At 42.3% G+C, this 10242-nt stretch overlaps 1 pseudogene; it reads left to right on the forward strand.

Moving 5' to 3' along the window:
- The first annotated feature begins 332 nt into the window (after positions 1-332).
- On the forward strand, positions 333-1755 carry LOC116888822 (annotated as a pseudogene).
- Positions 1756-10242: the final 8487 nt, after the last annotated feature.

Below are 10242 nucleotides of genomic sequence, written 5' to 3' on the forward strand. Positions count from 1 at the left end.
GGGGAAGCAGTGCAGAATGGACTAACAGGGCACAAGGAATCTGATGGGGGATGGGACAAATGGGAGAATCTCACACTAGACAGGGTTGGGAGTTAAAATAAATAAAGATACAGAAGGAGAAAGTAAAATAACCATAAGGATTTCCAGAAAACAATACATAGGGATCATATAATTAAGTATTTATTATTAAGTATTATATGGTATACATAATTCTGTCTATAAATATATGTTATAAATAATTTTTTCTGGATTACCAATACTCCCTCCAAGATTCAAAGACCATCCCTAACATGGTTGCTCTCTGCCACTGGCCCGCTCACCAGCTGTAAAAAATGGTGAAAGAAAGCACTTACTATGGTGTTTGGGGGGGTCAAACCCAATGACACCCAGGAAGAACTGAAAAAGGCATTTAGAAAATTGGCCTTGAAGTACCACCCTGATAAGAATCCAAATGAAGGAGAAAAGTTTAAACAGGTTTCTCAATGTTATGAAGTTCTTGCTGATTCCAAAAAAGAGAATTATATGACAAAGGAGGCAAGCAGGGCAATTAAAGAGGGCGGAGCAGGTGGTGGTTTTGGTTTGCCCATGGATATCTTTGATGTTTTTTGGAGGAGGAGGAGGAGGAGGAGGAAGAAGAAGAGGAAGAGGAAGAGGAAGAGGAGGAAGAAGAGGAGGAGGAGGATGAAGAGGAAGAGGAGGAAGAGGAAGAGGAGGAGGAGAGGAAGAGGAGGAGGAGAGGAGGAGGAGGAGGAGAGAAGAGGAAGAGGAGGAAGAGGAGGAGGAAGAGGAAGAGGAAGAGGAGGAAGAGGAGGAGGAAGAGGAAGAGGAGGAAGAGGAGGAGGAGAGGGCAGAGAGAAAGGAGAGGTAAAAATGTTCTGCATCAGCTCTCAGTGACCTTAGAAGACTTATATAATGGTGCAACAAGAAAACTGGTTCTGTAAAAGAATGTGATTTGTGACAAGTGTGAAGGCCTAGGTGGTAAGAAAGGAGCAGGAGAGTGTTGTCCCAACTGCTGGGGGACTGGGCATGCAGATCAGGATTCATCAGATTGAACCAAGAATGGTTCAGCAAATTCAGTCAGTGTGCATGGAGTGCCAGGGTCATGGAGAACACCTCAGTCCTAAAGACCAATGTAAAAGCTGCAATGAAAGAAAGACAGTTGGAGAGAAGAAAATTTTAGCAGTTCATATTGATAAAGGCATGAAAGATGATCTGAAGATAACACCCCGTGGTGAAGGAGACCAAGAGCCATGACTGGAGCCAGGAGATAAGGAGATATTATCGTTGCGTTAGATCAGAAAGATCACGCTGTTTTTACAAGGCGAGGAGAAGACCTTTTCATGTGTGTGGACATACAGCTGGTTGAAGCATTGTGAGGCTTCCAAAAGCCAATATCTACTCTTGACAACCGAACCATAGTGATCATCTCTCACCCAAGTCAGATTGTCAAGCACAGGGATATAAACTGTGTGCTAAATGAAGGTATGCCAATATACCACTGGCCATATGAAAAGGGACGTCTAATCATTGAGTTTAAGGTAAACTTTCCTGGAAATGGCTTTCTCTCTCCTGATAAACTCTCTCTGCTGGAAAACTCCTTCCTGAAAGGAAAGAAGTGGAAGAGACGATGAAATGCATCAGGTAGAATTGGTGGATTTTAATCCAAATTAGGAAAGACAGCGTCATTATAATGGAGAAGCGTATGAGGATGATGACCGTCACCCCAGAGCTGGCATTCAGTGTCAGACCTCTTAATGGGCCAGTCAGTCATTCTCTGACATTCTGTATGCAGCAGTGGATGTGAGCAGGACTGTAATCAGAATATGCTCACTACTTGGCTGTTGTATTTCTTTTAATATTCAACTATAGTAAAGTTTTAAATGTCAAATGGAAGAACAAAACATGAACGTAAGCTGTACAGAACCCCACTGTGAACACTACCCCCGCCCCCAGCCCTGTTAGGCACTTCCCCAGCAACTCACAGGCTACTTTTTGGCAGAGAAGCAGAAAATTAACTGAATCCTTCACCTGTCCCTCCTCTCCTCCAAATTCAGTTGCCCAATCCCATCCCCAGCTCTGAAGCAGATCAACGCTGCAGCTACCCCTGTCTTCCCTACCTCTGTCTCCAGTGGATCCCACAGACCTTTCCTTCCAACCTTTCCTCACCTCTCTTCACCCCTATTGTCTCAGCCCAGCTCCAGTAGGAATTCCCTGGGAGCCCATCATCCAAGTACCTCAAGTGGTTACTGAATATCAAATGGTCAGTCCTGAAAACATACATTCAAGTATCACTGTACAGACTCTTTGTGTGTGTGTGTGTGTGTGTGTGTGTGTGTGTGTGTGCGTGTGCGTGTGTGTGTGTCTGTGTGTTGTGTGTCTGTTTGTTGTGTGACAACAATTAATGTCAAAATAATCATAAACCTGAAAGGAGCACGAAACCATCATAAATTCTCTATTACGAGGACTTGAGTTGCTTCTCCACTAGAGTTCTTCTCATTATATACATATTTGAAACCTTGTTTTCTCTATAAGAATTAGAATTCCAGAAAATGCCAAACTGGGATGGTAATTTTGTGCTCTGGGAACTCTTGAGGAAAAGGGAAGCTGAGAACTAAGGGATTAAATAGATGGTAAAGAGGAGGAAGGGTGTGATAAATGGGATCTTGGGAGAGACTTCTGGGAGTCACGTGACAGGAACTGCACGTGGGTAGTTTGCCCAAGCTGTAGAAGCTGGGACAAGAGAGCACTGCTATTAAGTACAAAGAAGCAGGGACTGGACTGAGTCAAAATTAGAATAGTAATTTTTTTTTAATCTCAAGATTGAGCATGTCTTCCTGACCTTGGGATACACGGTTCATGAAGGTGGAGTCAGGGTCAACTATTTTATGCCATGAAATGAAAAAGCATTTAGATGCAAGGCCAGACATAGACCACAGTTACCATTTAATCCATTAATAATTGCCACAACAAAGCAAACCGTTTAATTAAAATAGGGTGGAAAGACATACTTTTTCAGCGAGCTGAAGGAAATTGGAAAAAAGATCATTATTAATTTAAGGTGGCAAAATGTTATCAATATTCTATTTAATGCTGCTTTTAATGTTCTAATTCCGTAAACGAGAAAGTAATCGTAATGGGTTGCCATTGATCCACCAACACTTATTTCACCTCATAAAGGTGACCTCAAAATTTTTTAGCAAAGGAGTTTTTCTGGAACATAATACATGGGCAATCAACGCTAATAACAGAATCAGTGTCCTTCAGGAAGCAACAAAACTTTTGAATTCATAAGTAATGGCCAAGCAACAGCGCTTGCAGGTGCTGGCGTTCTTGTGCTGTCTGAAAAGATAATCACAGATGGTGCGTGATGTGAAGGCTTGAAAAGTGGGACACCAGAGGAAGGGCCGTTCGGATAGAATAGGCTTCCCAAGGAGCGAGATAATGGCAGGAAGACGTGGAGGCTGAGTCTTCAGAGATCCAAAACCAGCGTGGCACAGTGTTGGAAAAAAATGAAAATTTATATTAAAGGGTTTTTAATGTATATGAATGTTATATCTGCATGTCTGCCTGCCTGCATGCCAGAAGAGGACATCAGATCCCATTAGAGATCGTTGTGAGCCACCATGTGGTTGCTGGGAATTGAATTCAGGACCTCTGGTAGAGCAGTCAACTTAACCAGAACCATCTCTCTCCAGTATTAACATTTCTTGATATAAGTTAGACAAGGTATCACCATGTCAGGAAGCAGGACGACTTTTGTAGAGATCTGGTGTAGGAAAGTTGTAATGAGACTATACTGATGGTTCCCCAGCCTTTTGTGTTATTTCTGGGGTTGTATTAACAAGCAGAAAGTGGAAAATGATCCTGGCTACAGTCTCATTAAATTTTATTCTATTTTTATGTATATGGATGCTTGTCTTCATGTAAGCTTATGTAATAGTTTTTGTGTCTAGTGCCAGGAGAGGCCTTCAGATCTCCTGGAACTGGCTGTAAGCTGCCTTGTCGGTGTGAGGAATTGATTCTCAAAGGATTGAGAGAGCAGCTAGTGCTCTTAACTGCGGCATCATCTCTCTAGCCCTTGGAGACAGTGTGTTATTACTCAGTACAAAACATCTCCTCTTCTAGACGGAAAGGAGTAAGGAAAGTAGCTAACCTCAGTTCAGGCCCTGATCTCATGGTTGAATACTACAACATTGACTATATTTTAATTTGCACAGCTTTGGGGAACTGGAGCCAGAAGCGCCAGAATTCCCTGGCTCTAGAAGTGGTTATGACAAGGAAAATTTTGTATTGAAGGGTTGTGCAAAGTACAGATCCTCCCATTTAATTTACATCTTTGTTACATCTCAGCAAATTGGCCCAAAATGTAAAAACCACATGGACAGAGGAATGGGTTCCTATTTCCCCAAAACCAAGGAGAAGTCAGTATTTGAATTTCGTTGGTTTAGGAAAGATTTCATCAGCTAGGAGCCAAGTGCTGCCAAGTGCCTTTCTAGGTCCAAGACCCAAGACTTGAAAACTACCTTTTCCACACCTTGACCATTCATTTACTACAGACCACTATGTTCTTTAGCTTCCCCTAGAGGTCAGTTAAAGGCATATAACTTATAAAGGCATAGTTTATATTACTGCTTAACATGTCAAGCATGCTGAGCACCTCAGGCATGGCGGACAAGTCTGAGAAAAGCAAGCTATGTCACATGAGGCTGTTTATTGGCCTTTTGGGGGCTTCCTTGGTTTCTTTCTTCACAAACATGCTTCAGAACTCTCCCTGGGTAAGTCTTGAAGGAATACATTTGGGCAAAAGATTAAGAGGGAAAATCATGTTAGTCAGGAGTGAGCAACTGCTGTCATGCTTCTGTGACAATGGGGACTCTGAGTTAAGAGAGGAAACTTCTCTAGAGGAGAGATGAGTGGAGGCCGTTGATAGGTGGAGATAACAAGGAAAGGGGGTGATGGAAGCCAGGGTCTGAGCACACAGAGCTGAATGGGGATTCTTTGGAGCTGCCTTCCATTTCTGGGGAAAATGGGATCAGAAGCAGTTTCCATGGTGAGCAGTCCTCCTTCCTGACAACAGAACCGCATATGAGACAGGGAAGCCTGCAGACTTCTTTTCCCTTCTGTAATCAGGAACAGATCATGGCACTAAAACAGAGTGTCCAATTAGCAGGTTTCAAAGTTTTCTGCTAAGATTCCTGCATTAGGATCGTATGACCTCAAAACAAATCGGCTCAGTTAGATTTAAAGCCCATGCGTGTCTGTAAATGTCCCGATCTCCCTTGGATGGTGGCTTTTCATTTTCATTTTCTTTCTTCTGTCCACATTTACTGTTTCTATCTTCCTTTGCTATGACCTGGTGGGGCAGCCATAGGCATCCCACTCTACTTCTGACTACCCTGTGCTTTCAACTCCTTTGTAAACTGAGCTTCAACCTGTGATTCCAAATGAATAAAAGGTTCCAACGAATTAATTTGAGGTTACCTTATTTTTGCAGTTTTAGGGAGCAGACCTGAGGACTTGGCACGTGCTAAATAGTATTCCCAAGCTGAGTGAGTGAGTGAGTGAGTGCAGATACTGATGGGTAAACCAGAGATATTATTTCTAGCATTAATAAATGAAAGAGACCTGTACTTGACTGACAGAAGCTTTCACCCTTGGTTTCTGTTGGATGGAGTCACGTGTTTTTATGGGTCACATATTTTATATTACACACTTCATTCCCTCTATTTCTCTGAGCCAAGAAGTGCTTCTTGAAATAATCAAATAAGTAAATCGATTTCCTCCCAGGCAAAGGCTCTGACACTTATTTGTGTTATTTGGTTGCAAATCATTATCCTGCATGGTGAGAATGAGTAAAGATTCCTTCCTGGAACATTAATGGACCACGTACTGTCGGGAACACGAAGTTGGATTCTTTTTTATTAATATATTTATTTATTCACTTCACATCCCAATAGAATTTTTATTCTTATGTTGATGGGTCTTTTTCTTGAAAGGCCCCTCATGAGGGAAAATTGTGGTCTGAGGACACAATTGTGGGAGTGTAGCCCTAAACTGCATACATCATACAAGCCTAATGAATGTGAGTCTAGGCTACTGACCGAAATATTTGCCTTACTGTCAATAACGGAGTAATACTGTCAATAATGGAGTATTACTGTCAATAACGGATTAATACTGTCAATAACGGATTAATACTGTCAATAACGGAGTAATACTGTCAATAATGGAGTAATACTATCAATAAAAACTTGCTGAGCTATGTCCTTTTGATTCTTGACTAATAACATGGATCAAACAACGTGTTTAAACCATTAGAAGAAACTGTGACAAAGGTAATGGCTGATACTAGATTTATTTCCAAGGTTAGAGGAGTCAAGATGAAAGGGTACACCATATTGCTTGGATTTCATTAATTTCTTTTCAACTTTTGAATATACAGTGCTAGACTATTGGCCCCAATACTAAATGACAGTTGAATTATTCATTTAACAGTCAATTACAAGGCCCCAAATCATAGTTGTTAAGTAATCACGTTTGAGCTGCAATTAGAAGAATCCTAAGTATAGATCACTGTATTTTCTGCAGGAAGCTAGAGAAAGTATTGTCTTCATTGAGTCACACAGTATTCACCAGAAAATGGGGATGATGTAAAAAAGGGGTTCACAAATCTGCAGCAGCAGCAGCACCATCTACATACTAGATCGGATGTTGGATAGCCCAGGATGTTGGATGTCTAACAGGATGTCTAACAGGCTAAGTGCTACTGAGAGAAGTAAATGATTTACTATATTGATACCTATACAAAGCTTAGAACAGGGCATAACACTCAAACATATTCATTCAGAGTGTAGCCGTTCCAGCGAGGACTGACTGGAGTTGCAACCATGGAAAATAAAGGACAAAAGCAGAAAGTAGTAAATAAAACCTGGGTGTGCTGTCTTAAGCCTGTAATCCAGTGACTGAGAAAGAGAAGGATTGGGAGTTGAAGGCTAACATCCAATGCACAAGACCATTGTCTTCAGAACAGACAAGGAATGCTGGCTTGCAGTGGACAGAATATCACTGAGTGCTGCCAGGTAGATGGTTTTTTAAAAAAAAGAGTACACATAGTTGGGTGGGTGGAGAAGGGTAAGTGGATCTAAGAGAAACTGGGAGAAGGGAGCAAGTTGAATATGATCGAAAAACATTGTACTAAATACTCAGAGAACTAGTAAGAATGAATAAAGAAAGAAAAGGAAGGGAAGAAGGAAAGGGAAAGGAAAGAAAGCCAGCTACAATAGCAGATGCCTGTGATGTAAGTAAGCACTCTGGAAAGGAGGCTTGGGCAAGGAGGTAACAATTGTGAGGCCAGCCTGGGCTAAATACTGGAGATCCTATCTCAAAACAAAACAACACAAAACACCATAAAACAACAGATTTTTACCTTAGAGCATTTCTATTTGGACCTCATTCTGCTTCCATACGGTCCCCACTGGAAAAAGGGAAAGCCACCACAGTCTCCTAAGTACCCACTGAGACAATCAGTCAAGGCTTCTCTGCCAAGAGCCTGGAGCTTAGATTATAACTCACCAGTCACACTTTTAACTAATGCTGCTGTAGACATCCCAGAAAGACAAATATGTTGGAATATAAAACCACATTCCTTAACTCTATTTTAATGCACGTCTCATATAAATTACTGTCTGAGATTGATAAAGCTGACAGCATTGAAAAGAGTCCCATCTGGCAAGCTGTGTGGAAACAAATTGATTCTGCCTGATGTGGGTGAGGGGTTACTGGAGTCCTACATGTCTGCACAATTTCCTCGGATAATGTGGGTCACGCAACAGCTCTCTAATTTGGCTACCCATTAGAATTGCTAGAGAGCTTTTCAAAAATACTGATAAGTGGGTCTCACTCCAAAAGATAGCAATTTAACCATTTCAGACTAGGGCCTAGGCATGAGAAATTTTCAAGTTTCCCATGTGATTATACTGTGTAGCCATGATTGAGAACTACGGCTATAAAACACAGTAGGCCCAGAGGAGATGCACACTAAGTTTTAGTGGGTAAGTGACTAAATGCCAAACTTTGACTTAGTGATGAAGTGAAAAGTTAGTATAAAACGAGCAAGAACCAAGGGCAGAAGAGGGATTGGAGAAAAGGGTTCAGATGGAGGATCACATGGGCATTTGGCTTTTATGTCCTGAGATGAACCAGAATGAATGTAGGATTTTCCTACCACCAGTACACTAGTAGTTTTATAAAGTTCTGGACAACATCACAGTGTTGGTATCAAGAACTGGCTTCAGGGTTGGTTGCAGATCACCCCTGAACCCAGCAATGAAGATGACATCACACATAGGCGACAGGAACCCGCACAGCTGTTGCCATGGCAATGGCCATGCATTCCCAGTGTCCATTTACTTTACCTCCCACCTTTACCAATGAGTAGTTACATCACAGCCTAAATAAAAGTCAGAGCCTTCCTGACCTTCGCCCCTCCTTTTTCTCTCTCTTTCCCCCCTTTGTCTCTATCGCCCCCTTTTGTCCCCTTACCCCAAAATAAACCTCTCTCACATGGAACTGCATTGGCCTGATCTGGTGTGTCCGGACTGGAGTCATGATTCTATCACAATACACAAGGGCAAGGACAAATTAAAAATGCTATATGAGAAAAAGGGAAAGCTATAGAAATGCAAAGCTGACAAAATGAAGTATCAAAAAAAATCCACCACATAATACAGTTGCCATCAAATCGATCTCAAAATTCATTCACCATAAGAGCAAAACCTGAGTCTAGCCTACATATTAGTAGAGTGGACTGAATGAATGCATAGCGTTCACCCAGTGAGATTACAGGGAGTAAAAAGGTGCGAACTTCTACAGCTCAGGGCATGACGAACTTCCCTGACACAGTGTTCGCAAGGCTAAGACACATGAGCATGAGAAACACAAATCAACTTAAATGAAAATTGAAGAGTTGGAAAAGTGAGTGAAAGGTAGGTGCAGTTTGGATGAGTGGGAGAGGTCCTGACCCGGAAGCACATGAAGGAGCTTGCTGAGTTGGGGTGGGTTCCAATGCATACACATACCACAACATTCAGTGAATCAAACTATTAAGATAGTTGGCCTCTGGTAATGATCCTCTGTTCTGCTTGCAGACAGGAGCCTAGCATAACTGCTCTCTGAGAGACTCTACCCAACAGCTGACTGAAACAGATGCAGAGACCCACAGCTAAACATTGGGTGGAGGTCAGGGAACCTTATGGAAGAGTTGGGGGAAGGATTAAAGTCCCTCGAGGGGATAAGGACCCTACAAGAAGAGCAACAGAGTCAACTAAACTGGGCAGTTGGTTCTCTCAGTGACTTCCACCAACCAAAGAACATACACAGGCTGGGCATAGGCCCTCTGCACATATGTAGCAGACATGCAGCTCAGTCTCCATGTAGCTCCCCCAAAAATCTAAAATGGAGGCTCTCCCCTAAACCTGTTGCCTGTCTGTGGTATCTGTTCCCCAACAGGGTTGCCTTGTCTGGCCTCAGAAGGAGAGGATTACCTAATCCTGCAGAGACTTGACACACAGCACCATAGTGGGGGAATATGCAGGGATTTCCACAATCTCCTCCAACGGGAAGGGGAGAGGGAGTTGGGGAGGACTCTGTGAAGGAACGAGGAGGGGGCAGCATTTGGGATGTAAATAGATTAATAAGTGTGCTTTATCATACGCAGGGTATACAGCAATAAAAAGAAAACTGACTTTCTAATTTTTAAAATTTATTGTATATTATGTATTGATTTTGATGTATATGAATGTTCTACGTACATGGACATCTGAGCACCACATGGGTGCTGGGTGACTACAGAGCCCAGAAGAGGGTACTGGATTCCCTGGAAATGGACTTACAGATGGTTCTGAGCTGCCATTGGGTGTCAGGAGCGAAACTCGCCGAGTCTCTCCAGCCTCTCTTATTTGCCATGATTATGACTCATCCCATAAATCCTAAGAGCTCACTCTGAGACCGTTGGTGTTGTGGTTGTAGGACACAGCAGTTTCCTAAAGGGACAGAGCCTCTGTCCTCCTAACTCTTGCGTTGTATTATAGAAGATAGACTATAGGACTGAAGCAAATGGATGTCCCATGAGATCAGGTAAATAAGTGCCACAAAGCAAATTAGCATGAGGCGTACTGAGTTTGTGTGGGGCATGGTGTCTATTTTATATGGCATGTTCAGAGAAGACCTTTTTGACAGCACATT

This window comes from Rattus rattus, chromosome X (genome assembly GCF_011064425.1).
Source record: "Rattus rattus isolate New Zealand chromosome X, Rrattus_CSIRO_v1, whole genome shotgun sequence".
Classification (NCBI taxonomy): Eukaryota; Metazoa; Chordata; class Mammalia; order Rodentia; family Muridae; genus Rattus; species Rattus rattus.